General features: G+C 38.2%; 1 pseudogene; it reads right to left on the reverse strand.

Annotated features, from left to right (window-relative positions):
• Window positions 1-3,502: 3,502 nt before the first annotated feature.
• Window positions 3,503-6,378, reverse strand: LOC112865769 (G patch domain-containing protein 1 pseudogene; annotated as a pseudogene).
• Window positions 6,379-14,975: the final 8,597 nt, after the last annotated feature.

The raw sequence follows: 14,975 nt of genomic DNA on the forward strand, positions 1-14,975 counted from the left end.
ACTTACTATAAGGCTACAGTAAGACAGTGTGGTATTGGCAAAAGACTAGACAAATAGATCAGTGACACAGAATAGAGGGCCCAGAAATAGACCCATATAAATATAGGCAACTCATCTTTGGCAAAGGAACAAAAACAATACAATGGGGCAAAGATAGTTTCTTCCACAAATGATGCCAGAACAACTGGTCATTCACACGCAGAAAAGAATCTAGACACAGACATTATACCCATCACAAAAATTAACCTAAAATGGATAATAGACCCAAATAGAAAGTATGAAGCTATAAAATTCCTGGAGGACAACAGAGGAGAGAATCTCAATGACCTTAGGTGTGGCAATGACTTTTTTGATACAGCAAAGGCATGATCCATAAAAGACTTGATAAGTTGTCAGCAGTCATGTTGACTCTGTTTCCCTGTATCAAATATATTCTTCTCCCTATGTTCCAAAATGATAAAGAGTCCGTGGGCAGGGAGCAGGAATTTGGCTTTTGGTCTACTTAACTCTTTCCCTTGCTCTGTACAAGAGCAGAGCTAGACCTAACTGCTAAGCCACAAGGTGATAGAGTATCTCAGGAGAGATTCTCCTTGTTTCTTTGTCTTTTGGACAAGCCACTCTTCAACCCACAAAAGAAGAGTTTTAACCACTGGTTTCTTTGTCTCATAAATTCTCTTGCATAATATCTTCATTGGAGTATACATTTGGTCCTTCTTTTCTCCTCCATTTGTCTTTGCAGAGAGAGAGGTTCTATAAAGTGGGGGAGAACAAGGGGAGTCCATTGAGTGCCTCCCAGCTGCAGCTGGTCTCCTCTAAAATACCTCAAATTAGTATGCTACCATGAGGATTGATTTCTATTCTAGGACTCCCAATCTAATCTACATTAGAAATGTCTAATTTTCCTACTGGCATTTGCCCCTTTCTTTTTCTGATTTGCATTTAAAAGGACCCTCACCTTAACTGCACGTAGCTCTGCTTAAGCTACCTGACTAACTGAAGCTAGGATTTAAGTGTTTTTCCTTAATGCTCAAGTTTATTCTCTGATGATGGAATGGGAGGATGTATAGCCTCATTTTATGCCACCACATTGGTCTTTTGGTTGTTTTACAAACTTATAAGCAGACAAGACCACAGGTAATGGCTTGAGATAAGGAGAAGGGAGTTATTGGAAGACTGTTAGGAAGCTTACGGAGTAAGGGAGCTGGGAGACTCAGACTTGGAAATGGGCAAGAATCAAGGGGCTGTGGAGGGCATTAGGAACGCTGGCACTTATTGTAAAGCAGGATAGTGAGGAGGGCATGCCATACCTGCAGTGCACATCTTCCAGAGTTTTCTGTTGTTTCTGACACTGGCTTAACAGTCTGAGCCCAAGAAAGAGCATCTGATAACTAAGTTTGGGTCACATACCTGGCCCCTGCCCTGTTGAGTTAAAGAGGGCAAGGATCTGTTTCCTTCAGCTTCAGTAATGGAATGTGGTCACTAGGAATTACTTTCCCACCAAGATTACACATAGTCTGGATGTATGCATTTCAAAAGGAAATTTGGATGCTCTCAGGGCTGTCAAAACAAAACAAATGCCAACTAGAACTGTGTTTTCAAATGGACTAATTGAAATGTAGGAGAAAGGGCTTAAGAAGTGAGGATGAGAGGAAATAGGGAAGAGGGTAAAAACAATGGGGGTAGTTAGAAGAGCAGGAAACATTTCACTCAAGAAAAATTATTTTTTGGCAATAGGTACATCAGCGTACAAGTCACCATGGCTTTTTTTGTGTCCATAACATGATCTTTAAAGCTCTCTGAAAGCGCAGAGTATGGGAAGCACATCTTGGTGACGTAGAAGTATGGTCACCCTCTTTCACCACCAGAGGGTGCTTTCTGTGTAAATAGTATGCTGTGGATTCTGGGGATATTCCCAAACACCCACTGTTTACAAAGTGCTTTTATGTAACAGTCACTCAAGAAATACTGAGTTGCTATTGGAGATGAGAAATGTGATCCCAGATGAGAGACACCTAACCAACCCATACAGATATGGAGGCCAAGGTTTCCTAATAACATCTCTGGCTTGGGCACAAGGACCTTGTAGAAATTAGAAGGGGAATTCAACCTAAGATGGAACTACCAAAGAGGTAGAGAGGCTTGAGAAAGCACAGTGCTTTCTAGGAATCATAAGTGGCGGGATGGGAATGTAGAGAGGGAGAGTATTATAGATAAAGGAAACAGGATAAACAAAGGTGTCCAAAATGTGTGCATAAGTTTAGATTCAACTATGGCTATTTAATTGTTTAGCTTGTTATCTGACTCATCTCAATTTTGCATCCCATGACCAGAACTTGAGCAAATGAACTGTTTTGAATAATTACTCTGAATCTGTCCCTTGGAATTTCCACTGCTTTCCTTAGCCAATTCTTGTTCTCCAGCTTCCTCATTTTTCCATGCTTTATTTTTATGTGCTAGAGCTGTATTAGAAGGAACTCATTGCAAAACAAGTGTTGTATTCAAATACACAGAACCTCAAATGCTTATGGAACACCTACACTGTATATATAGAAGAATAAGAAAAAATCTATACCCTATAGTACTGATGCATTCATTCTGCTTGTATCTTATTCAGTGGTTCAAGCAATTATTATTGTGTCCATATGGTATGTCAAATACTGTGTTAGCACTTTACATCTGTTCTCTCATTTAACATGGAGTTGCATGATTCCCATTTTACTGATGATGAAACTAAGACTCAGAGAAATTAAGTATTGCCCAAGGTTTTCAGAATAGAAAATTAAAGACCTAAGACTTAATTTTCCATTAAATATTACCATGTCTGTCTTCTTTATATCATGCAGGTCTCTGTTCGAATGTAATCTCAGAGAATACTTTCCAAATAGCTGCCTCACTCTGTGTTCAATTGTCCTGGCTTATTTTTCATTGTAGTACTTACTCTTACATTATTTAAATTTTGTCATTTGTATCTCCCACTAGACTCTGATTCTTGTGAGTTTGAGCTCTTGGCTATATTTCTTACTGTTTATTATAACACTATGCATAATACAGCCTGGCACATAAGAAGGAGCTGAGCAAATTTTTGTTGAAGGATTGACTCTCAAACCCAAACTCAGCCACTGTTCTATGTGGTGTTTCTAATAGGTTAAGAAGATTTCATTTTTAAATGCCCTGATACCAAAGAGTGTGGTGCACAGAGCTTGTGAATGCAACGTGCCAAATAATATGTAAACTGCTGGTCCATACTTTTTAAAATTAGAGTTTAATTTGCATGTAGTAAGATAAATCTTAAGCATGTATGTATTTTTTTAGAAAAATTCAGTTTTAATTAAACTGTACAGTCTGAATTATTTCCTCTGACACTGAGGTTAAAAATGGAAATCAATTTCTGCAATCTTCCAAAGCAGCCTTTGAAATGTCAAGGTTTTAAAAATTATTTTATAGCATGAATTTACATATAAATACAAACTGTACAATGTATTAACTTAGCAATCAACGAGCTTCCATCATGGAGAATATCTGGTACTGGGACAGGCCAGGGCAGAATTCAATTGCTGCCGCCTTAGTGGAAGACTTTTCAGCCTTCTCAGCAGTTCGTGGGGTGACAGGTCTACAGTCCCTTCTTCACCACTCGGGCTGTCACTGCTGTTGGTACGCTCAGAACTACTGCTCTTCTCCGAATTTTTATTCTTTTGCTTGACTTTGTATTTGTGCTTCCGGTGTTTCTTTTTCTTCTCTTTCCTCCATCTGTGCTCTTTCTTGGTCTTCTGTTTTTCTTTTTTCTTTTTTTTTATGTTTCTCTTTCTGAGGTGCCTCAAGTTTCTGATGAACATTGGGCCAGAAGATGGGACGTAATTGTGGGCCGAACACTTCTCTTTCATCTATCTGCATCTTTTGTATCAGAAAGGAAGGTGCGGGCTCCTGGAGGGCTGCCAGCTCACTAGCATGTGCCATGGATTATGTTTCCATTCAGTCAGTCTCTTGGGAGCTTTTGAAGTCAGCCTCCCTGGTACCTGCCTGATCATCCTCATTGTCGCCTTGCTCATCCTCAGAGGATGAGGACTTCTCATCGGAGGAGCTGGCAAAGATGGCCTTAAATAAGTCCATGGATGGGCGGCTCCCTTCTCCTTCAGTCTGTGAATCCACACCTTTGCTTACATTCTTATTTGAGAGTGATTCCATCACATGCTCTTCCTCTTTGATTACTAAAGAGCTGGACTCTTGTTTAGGTGGACCAACTTTTGATCTAGCCAAACTTAAAAATTCACTAATGGGATCTTTTTTCTTTTCTTATTTAGATGTATCCCATCTTGATGGTTTTTGTGATTTGTCGGGACCTCAGTGTTGCGGCCCTTTTTCACTTGCTGCTTGAGTTGTAGGTGAGGAAGTGGTCTCTGGGAGTGTCAGAAAGTTGAAGACTGAGAATTTGTCACATTTCACTCTTGGTAAGCCAACCAAAGTTGAATCTGGATAAGGGTCAGGGACATGAAACCTCTTACACAGAAGCTTGTCAGGATGCCACTCAGATGTGTCTCGGGTAAGCTTCCCGAACAGCTTCAGCTTCACAGCTGACTGCTTGTCATTGACATCATTCTCTTGGTCTTGAGGGACTTCCACTTGATCTGAATCGTCCTCCTCCTTGGCATGCATGAACCTGGAGGACAAGGTCAAATGGGAAGACACATACAGCAGGGCTGCCCAAGCAAACTTATCCCGCTTGTGGCCTCGCTCCCATTCTGTCATACTGGGGTTCAGACAACGTTCCAGGGCATCTTTCTGGAAGATTCCTATTTATTAAATTAGATTCCCGTTTCCTATTTACTAAAAACTCTTCTTATAGTTTTTGTTTTTCTGGATCTTCACGAAAGGTTTGAAGTTGCTGGCTCTTGTGGTGGCTGTCCTACCACTCAATGCCATGTGCCATGAGCAGGGCCCGACGTCCAGAGAGGAGGGCTGGGGTCTGTTGCTTGAGGCCTTCTGGGCCAGACTCCCGGCCTTGAGTTGAGCTGCTTTAAGGTCAGTTACATGCTTCATTTCTTTGATTCTCTCTTTATCTTTTTGGGACAGAAACTCTAACACTGAAGTAGATGAGCCTTGAATGGGTGTTTCTCCCAGCAACTCCACCCACTTGGAGGCATTCAGTTGGTGCCTACTGTGTGTCCCTGGGTTAAGCATTGGCTTTCCAGCTGACTCTGACAATACCTGAATTAAGTGGGTGTTCTCTAAGGTTTCAGCTACCACAGGTCTGAAATAATGTACTGGTTGATAGTCTCTTGGCAATTCAGGTGGTGGGGAAGTGTTTTTAGAAGATAAAGGTTTAGAAGCCAAGGAAAATCCATCCAAAATTTTGCTAATGTATCGAAGATCTTTCTTTGATTCTTTCTGACTTCTATACTGCCTGGGTGCTGTCCAGCCATAGAGTCCATCTCCAGGCTCCTCATCTTTCAAAATGGTGTCATATTTGGATAAAGTTTCTGTGGCATAGATGTCATCATCTTCCTCTTCCCAGGGCACTAACACCAAAAGCCTGGCCTGAAATTCCCAGTTTTCTTCCTTTATTCACTCCAGTCTCTCCAAGGAGATCACGGGCTCCCTCAGGTCCTGCACTGAAAAGATTAAAATGTTTTCCTGAGGTTCCAAACAATGCTTGGTGGGGATCCAGGCCCTTGTAAGCCAATCCACGCACGTTATCTTTAGGTGTGAAATCCACAGGTGTGATGTCTTTGGGTGCAGAGGTCACATTTTCAGGCACATAGTCATTGTCTTCATCCTCAGATCCTTCAGAGCCTCCAGGGGGTAACGCACAGCCATAGATTTTTACTCCAGGATCAGGTTTTTGTCAGTGAGGTCTTCTCTTTACTCGAGGGCCAATTCCTTGTCCTTCCTTCCAACCCATTTTTCTTAGTAATTCAAAACCAGTACATAATTTTGTTGGTGTTATGAGGTCATCAAGGAGAGTAGCCCCAGGAATAGGGGAGTAGCAGTTGCTAACTGCCTGGCCTTTTCTCATATTCTATCTTTGGTTTCGGAAGCAAAATCATCCATGGTGACAGTCGCTTTAGGTGCTATCCCAAATTCAGTAAGATCCTCTTCATCTATAAAGTCTTCAGGATCAAGAACAGATTTGTCTGCTCTGTTCTGTCATGAAGACATGAAGGAAGAGGGCGTCCATCCTTCTTTTGAGCCAACAATGTTGAAGTACCCAGCAGAGAAACCTCCGCTAAAGGCCCCATGAAACTGTTTATACCTTCCTTTTTCATCTCTGACAGTCTGATCCTGAAGAGGAATTGGTTTCTTTGGTCTTTCACCTTCCAGCGGCTCCAGGTCCATCCCATAGCTGACCAAGTCCTCTTCGCTGTCACTGCCCAGCACCACCATCCTGCTCCCTTCTTCAGCGTGTGTGTATTTTTACAGATGTTATATGCTTGTGTAACCACTACCCAGGTCAAGATACAGAACATCTTTAGCCCCTGAGGGAAGTCTCTTTTATTACCTCCCAGTTGATATCCCATCTCCCAGAGGTAACTTTTTTGACTACTGCCACATAAATTAGTTTGCTGGTTCTTGAGTTTTCTATAAATGTAATCTGTAGGTTGTACTTTTGCATTTATAATCTTTTGGATAAATGCAAATCATCTTTTGGGTAATATTTTGGAGATTTATCTATGTTGTATATTTCAGTAGTTTATTCTTTTTTTATTATTGTGTCATGTTCCATTGTATGAATATACCACAATTTGTTTATCCATTTATTTATTTATTTTTTTTAGAGAGAGGGTGAGTGTGAGTGGGAGAGGGGCAGAAAAAGAAGGCGAGAGAGGGAGAATCCCAGGCAGATTCCATGCTGTCAGCACAGAGACCAACATGGGGCTTGATCTCATGAAGTGTGAAATCATGACCTAAGCCAAAATCAAGAGTTGGACACTTAACCGACTAAGCCACCCAGTTGCCCCCCATTTACCTTAAAAATTTTTTTTCAAAATATTTATTTATTTTGGAGACACAGAGAGCGTGAGTGGAGGAGGGGGCAAAGAAAGAGGGAGACACAGAATCTGAAACAGGCTCCAGGCTCTGAGCTGTCAGCACAGAACCCAATGCGGGGCTCAAACCCATGAACCATGAGATCATGACCTGAGCCGAAGCCGCTCAACCAACTGAGCCACCCAGATGCGCCCCCCACCCCCCATTTACCTTTTGATGGATGATGTTCAGAATATTGCTAGTTTTTGACTATTAGAAATAGAGCTGCTATAAACATTCCTGAACAAATTTTTATAGACACACACACTCAATATGTTATTTTGGGGAGGATATACTTAGAAGTGGAATTGCTACATTATAAGGTACATGTATGTTTAGTTTCCTTTTTTACCTTTTGTATATCATGGATACAATCCTTTATCAGATGTATCAGACATACAGACTACAAACATATTCTCTCAGTTTGTAATTTGCCTATTCAATTTCCTGATGTGTTTTGATAATAGAAGTTCTGAGTTTAATGAAGTCAAATTTATCAACTTTGTCTTTTAAAGTTAGCACTTTTTTTTGTCATGTTTAAGGAATCTTTGCCTACCCCAAAGTTGTGAAATTACTTTCCTTTGTTTTCTTCTAGAGATTTATTTTTACATTAAGGTCTGTGATCCACCTTGAATTAATTTTTGGGTTTGGTGTAAGGTAGGGTTTACTGTTTTTTCTTATGAATTTGTAATTTTTGAAGCACCATCTAATGAAAAAGACTATTATTTCCCTGCCGAATTGTACTGATACTTTTGTTATAAACCAAGTGAGTCTGTATGTAGAGGTGCATTTATAGACTCTGATTTGTTACATTGGTCTGTTTGTCTATCCTTGTACCAACACACCAGTCTTAATTGTGCAAGTCTTGAATTCTGATAGCATAAGTCTTCCAACTTTTTCGTCTTTAAGATTGTCGTGGCTGTTTTAGGTTCTTTGTATTTCCATATAAACCTGAGATTCAGCCTGTCAGTATCCACCAAATATTCCTGCTGGACTTTTGATTGGGTTTGCACTGAATCTACACATCAAATTGGGAGAAACTGACATCACAATATTCATGCTTTTGATTCATAAACATGATAGATAGCTCTGCATTTATTTAGGTCATTTTTAATTACTCTCTATAGTATGAACTTGCAATATTCTGTAGTTTTCGATATTAGCCTTATGTAATTTTTCTTATATTTGTTCCCAGATATTTTTATTCTGCTGTAAGGGATATTTTTAAAAATTAAATTTTCTGATTGTTTTTTGCTGGTATATAGAAATATGATTTTTTAAAATGTGTTGACCTTATATCTAGAGAGCTTATCAATAAGCTTCACTTATTGATTCTAGTAGTTGATGTATTTTTGGATTTCTGCCTTTACAATCATATACATATAATATAAATATTCTTTGCAATCATATATATGATATAAACATATATCTTACAATATATAAATGAAAAACATCTTACTTTTGTTTTGAATGTTATGCCTTTTGTTTCCCTTTCTGATTTTATAGCACTGTCTAGGGACTTTAGCACAATGGTGAATACATGGTTGTGGATATCCTCATCCTGTCTTTGACCTTGGGGAGAAAGCTGCGCCTATTTCACCGTTGCTAATGATGTAGCTATAGGGTTTATTAGTAGGTAATCTTTTTAAGATCAAGGATGTTTTCTTCATTTCTACTTTGTTGATTTTTTTTCTAAAATCATGAAAAGTGTATTTGGTTTTATCAAATGAGCTTTCTTCACCTATTCTAATGATTGTACTTTCTCACCATTTTTTTTATTCTGTTAATGTTAATCATACTGATGGAATTTTTAAATGTTAAACTATCCTTTTATTTCTGGAATAAGCCACTCTTGCTTAAGATGTATCATGAGTTGTTTTTTTTTTTTTATATCCCTGGAATGCTATTTATTGATATTTATAAAGGATTTTTACATCCATAGTCAAAGGAGATACTGTCCCCCCACTCCCAAGGGAGATGCTGGCTTATAATTGTTCTTTTTGTAATTTTTCTTTTTCTGTTTTTAGGTTTTGGTATCAATGTTTTGCTGCTTTTAAAAACTGAGCTTAGAAGTGTTCCCTCTTTTTTTTCTGTTCTCTGGAAGAGATTGTGTAAATTTGGTATTATTTCTGCCGTAAATATTTGGAAGAATTCACCATTAAAGCCAGGTGGGCCTGGTATTTTCTTTTCTTCTTTAAAATTTTTAATTATAGTATAGTTAGCATACAGTGTTATATTAGTTTCAGGTATACAATATTGTGATTCAGTAATACATTACACAGTGCTCATCATGATAAGTGGACCTTTAATCCCCATCACTTATTTCACCCATCTCTCCAGTAACCTCCCCTCTGGAAACCATCAGTTTGTTCTCTGTAGTTAAGAGTCTGCATTTTTTTTTGACATTTTAAGTTTTTATTTTAATTCCAGTTAGTTAATACACAGTGAAATATTAGTTTCAGGTGTGTGTTCAGATAAGTGATTCTACACTTACATATAACACCTGGTACTCATCACAACAAGTGCACTCCTTAATCTCCATCACCACTTTCACACATCCCCCTACCCATCGCCCCTCTGATAATCATCAGATTGTTCTTTATAATTAAGAGTCTATTTCTTGGTTTCTCTCTCTCTTCTTCCCCCTCCTTGCTCATTTGTTTTGTTTCTTAAATTATACATGAGTGAAATCATATGGTATTTGTCTTTTGTTGACTAACTTATTTCGCTTAACATTATACTCTCTAGCTCCTTCCATGTCATTACAAATGGCAAGATTTCATTCTTTTTTTATAGCTGAGTAATATCCCAGTGTGTGTGTGTGTGTGTGTGTGTGTGTGTGTGTGTGTGTGTGTGTGTATGTGTGTGTGTACATACATGTGTATATATGTGTTTGAGTGTATATATATATATATATATGTATATATGTGTATGTATGTGTGTGTGTGTATATATATATATACACACCACATCCTCTTCACCCATTCATCTATAGATGGACACTTGGGCTGCTTCCATAATTTGCCTATTTTTGATAATGCTGCTATTGTAGGGGTGCATGTATCCCTTTGGATTAGTGTTTTTGTATTCCTTGGGTAAATACTCAGTAGTGCAATTGCTGGATCATAGGGTCATTTATTTTTGAGAGAGACAGAGAGACAGAGTGCAAGCTGGGGAGGGGCACAGAGAGAGGGAGACACAGAATCTGAAGCAGGCTCCAGGCTCCGAGCTGTCCGTACAGAGCACAATGTGGGCCTCTAACTCATGAACCATGAGATCACGACCAGAAGCTGAAGTTAGACACTCAACTGACTGAGTCACCCAGGTGCTCTGAATTTTTCTTTTCTTTTAGCACTTTGAATATATTGGCCCATTACATTTTGGCCTCCTAAGTTTCTGATGAGAAATTTGCTAATAATCTCATTGGGAATCCCTTGGATATGATGTGTCACTTCTCTCTTGCTACCTTCAAGATTCTTTGTCTTTGTCTTTCAAAAGTTTGCTTATATTGTGTCTCAATGTGAATCTCTTCTTTTTTTAATTAATTAATTTTTAATTTACATCCAAGTTAGTTAGCATTTAGTGCAATAATGATTTCAGGAGTAGATTCCAGTAATTCATCTCCCATGTATAACACCCAGTGCTCATCCCAACAAGGGTCTTCCTTAATGCCCCTTACCCATTTAGACCATCTCCCCCACAGCCCTTCCAGCAACCCTCGGTTTGTTCTCTGTATTTAAGAGTCACTTATGTTTTGTCCCCTCCCTGTTTTTATATCATTTTCACTCCCCTTCCCTTATGTTCATCTGTTTTGTATCTTAAATTCCACATATGAATGAAGTCATATGATATTTGTCTTTCTCTGACTGACTTATTTCGCTTAGCATAATACCCTCTAGTTCCATCCATGTTGTTGCAAATGGCAAGATTTCATTCTTTTTGATTGCCAAGTAATATTCCAAGTAATATATATATATATATATATATATATATATATATATATATACATACACCACATCTTCTTTATCCATCTGTCGATGGACATTTGGGCTCTTTCCATATTTTGGCTATTGTTTATAGCACTGCTATAAACACTGGGATGCATGTGCCCCTTCGAAACAGCACACCTGTATCCCTTAGATACATACTTAGTAGTGTGATTGCTGGGTCATAGTGTAGTAGTGTGAGTCTCTTCCAAGATGTTTATATTCATGTCTTTCATCAAATTTGGGACATTCTCAGCCATTATTTTTCAAATCTTCTCTCTTCCCATTTTTCTCTTTCATTTCATTCTTAGACTCCCACAATGCATATGTCAGTTGGCCTGAAGGTGTCCAAAAGGTCACAGGCTCATTTTACTTTCCTTTCATCTTTTTCTTTCTGTCTCTCACACTCAATAATTTCTATTGTTCTATCTTCAAGTTCCCTTTTCTTTCGTCTGCCTATTTAAAGCTATTGTTGAATTCCTCTAGTGAATTTTTCATTTCAGTTACTGTATGTTTCAGCTTCAGAATTTCTTTTTTTTTTTTTTTTTTAGAATTTTTTTTAACGTTTATTTATTTTTGAGACAGAGAGAGACAGAGCATGAACAGGGGAGGGGCAGAGAGAGAGGGAGACACAGAATCCGAAGCAGGCTCCAGGCTCCGAACTGTCAGCACAGAGCCTGACGCGGGGCCCAAACTCACGGACCGCGAGATCGTGACCTGAGCTGAAGTCGGCCGCCCAACCGACTGAGCCACCCAGGCGCCCCTTTTTAATGTTTTTTGAGAGAGAAATAGAGACAGAAAGAGAGAGAGCACAAGCAGGGGAGGGGCAGAGAGGGAGACAGAGGATCTGAAGCAGGCTCTGCACTGAGAGCAGAGAGCTCAATGCAGGGCTTGAACTCAGAAACCATGAGATCATGACCTGAGCTGAAGTCAGAAGCTTAACCACGCAGAGCCTCTCTTTGGTTCTTTTTTACCCATTTTTCTATTTGAGTTTCAATTTGGATACTTTCTTCAAGTTCATTAATTGTGCCAGGTGTTATTTTCAGACTCCTGTTAAAATCCCCCAGTGGGTTCTTTATTTTTTAGTATACTTATGAATTATTTATTTAAGCTTGCTTCCCCCAGAACTCTGTGTTACTTCTTAAAAAAAATTCTCATTGAGATATATTTTATATACAACCAACTACACCCATTAAAGAGTAAATTTTGATGAGTTTTGACAGTTGTATATTCCTGTGAAACTGCCACCATACTCAAGATACAGAATATCTCCATCACCCCCAAAGATTTCTCATGCCACTTTGCATTTTATCTCTCTATCTGATCCTGACCCCAGCCAATCACTGATTTGTTTGAGTAACTCTAAATTAGTTTGCTTTTTCTAAAATTTTATATAAATGGGGTCACATAGTGTACTCTTTGTGTCTCATTTCTGTCAGTTAATATAGTGATTTGGAGGTTCATCCATGTTGTTGCCTGTATCTGTAGTTCATTCTTTCTATTACTGAATAGTGTTACATTGTATGGATAGACTTACCTGTTGTTTATCCAGTTACCATTTGATGGACACATGGGTCATATCACGTTTTTGTCTCTTGTGAATAAACCTGCTATGAATATTTATGTATAACACTCTGTGTGAACATGTGTTTTTATTTTCCTTAGTTGAAATTGTAATAAACTGCTAGTTTTTCAAAGTACATTGAATCACTTTACATTCTCTTCTGTAGAATGTAAGTTCCAGTTGCTCCACATCTTTGCAGATGCTTGGTATTATCAGTCTTTTTAAAATTATGGTCATTCTGATATTGTAGTGCTACCTCATTGTGGTTTTAATGTGTGTTTCCCTAATAACCAGTGATGTTGGGAATATTTTTATCTGCTTATTAGCTATTTGTATATCGGCTTTGTAAATTTATATTCAAATATTTTGTCCATTTAAAAACTTGAGCTGTCTTATTGAGTTTAGGAAGATTTAAAATATGTATGTTCTGATAGGTGTTGGTAAGGATGTGGAAAAAGGGGAAGCCTCTTACATTGTTAGTAGGAATGCAAACTGGTGCAGCCACTCTGGAAAACAGTATGGTGTTTCCTCAAAAAAGTTAAAAATAGAATTACCCTACAATCCAGCAATTGTACTAGTAGGTATTTACCCAAAGGATACAAAAATACTAATTCGAAGGGATGTATGCTCTTGTTTATAGCGCTATTATGTTTATAATTGTTTATAGCATTATTAACAATAGCCACATTATGGAAAAAGCCCAAATGTCCATCAACTGATGAATGGATAAAGATGTGACACACACACACACACACACACACACACACACACACACACACACACACTAGAATATTACTCAGCCATAAAAAAGAATGAAATCTTGCCATTTGCAATGACATGGATAGAGCTGGAGTGTATTATGCTAAACAAAATAAGTCTGAGAAAGACAAATACCATACGATTTCACTCATATGTGGAATTTAAGAAACAAAACAAACAAACATGGGGGGAAAAAAGACAAAAATCAATAAACAGAATCTCAACTATAGAGAATGAACTGATGGTTACTAGAGGGGAGGTGGGTGGGAGGATGTGTTAAATAGGTGATGGGGATTCAAGAGGGCACTTGTAATGATGTGCACCAGGGGTTGTATGGAAGTGTTGAATCACTGAATTCTACATCGGAAACTAATATTACATTGTATGTTAACTAACTGGAATTTAAATAAAAACTTGAGGGAAAAAGGTATGCCTTTTCCCTGTATGCCAGTTGCCAGATGTTTGTAATGTGAATATTTTTTCTTGTCCTGTGTCTTTGTTTTTCATTTCTTAATGGTGTTTTTTGAAGAGCAAAACTTTTAAATTTTGATGAAGTCCCATTTATTACATTTTTAGCTTTTATAATTCATGCTTTTTATGTCCTAAGAAATATTTGCTTAACCTGAAGATCACACGATTTCTCTCTTATGTTTTATTTTGGAAGCTTTATACTTTTTACCTCTAGATTTAGCTCTCTGATCCATTTTAAATTAATCTTTGTGTACTGTGTGAGGTGAGTTGGCTAACCAACTTAACTCACATTGCCTAAAGGCATCTACATTTCAGTTCTTTTCAGAACTTGTTTATTGATCAGTAGTCTTCATTTAAAAAAATAATCGAGAAGTATTCCTTTGTAGAATATACGTTTTGTTTTGCCTATGTAGAATGGCATAATATAATGGTAAAATTGGACAAGTAACTGTAAATTTAGAATTTTTGGAAGCCAAAAAACCTTTCTCATTTTGTTTTTTCCCATTGTTTCTTTTAAAATATGGGAATTGGGGGCACCTGGGTGGCTCAGTCATTTAACATCTGACTTGATTTTGGCTCAGGTCATGCCCTGCATTGGGCTCTACACTGACTGTATGGAGCCTGCTCGGGATTCTGTCGCTCCCATCTCTCTCTGCCCCTCCCCTACTCTCTCTCTCTTTCAAAATCAAGTTAAAAAAATATGGGAATTGGGGCACCTGGGTGGCTCAGTCAGTTATGCATTTGGCTCTTGATTTCGGCTCAAGTCATGATCTTATGGTTCGTGGGTTTGAGTCCCACATTGGGCTCCACGCTGACAGTGCAGAGCCTGCTTGGGATTCTCTCTCCCTCTCTTTGCCTTTCCTCTACTTGTGCTCTCTCTCTCTGAAAATAAATAAATAAACTCAAAAAAATAAAATATGGAAATTACTTCTATTAGTATTTGTCATCATTAAACACATATATTTGTTTGTCACATCTATTAAACATGAGAAAGTCCTATTGTGTGACTTTTATCCTGTAGATAGGCCAGGCAGAATGGTGATAGTGTGCTGTCTATTACTTGATTTGTTTTTAAATAGTCTGATTTGATCAGACTTGCTGTATTTCTTCTTTGGGTTATCATTTCATAGCTTAGGCTCAAAATATTCTCATTTGTCACACTAACTCACCTTTTT

This window comes from Puma concolor, chromosome D1 (genome assembly GCF_028749965.1).
Source record: "Puma concolor isolate L17-30 chromosome D1, mPumCon1.1.hap2, whole genome shotgun sequence".
In the NCBI taxonomy this organism is placed as follows: domain Eukaryota; kingdom Metazoa; phylum Chordata; class Mammalia; order Carnivora; family Felidae; genus Puma; species Puma concolor.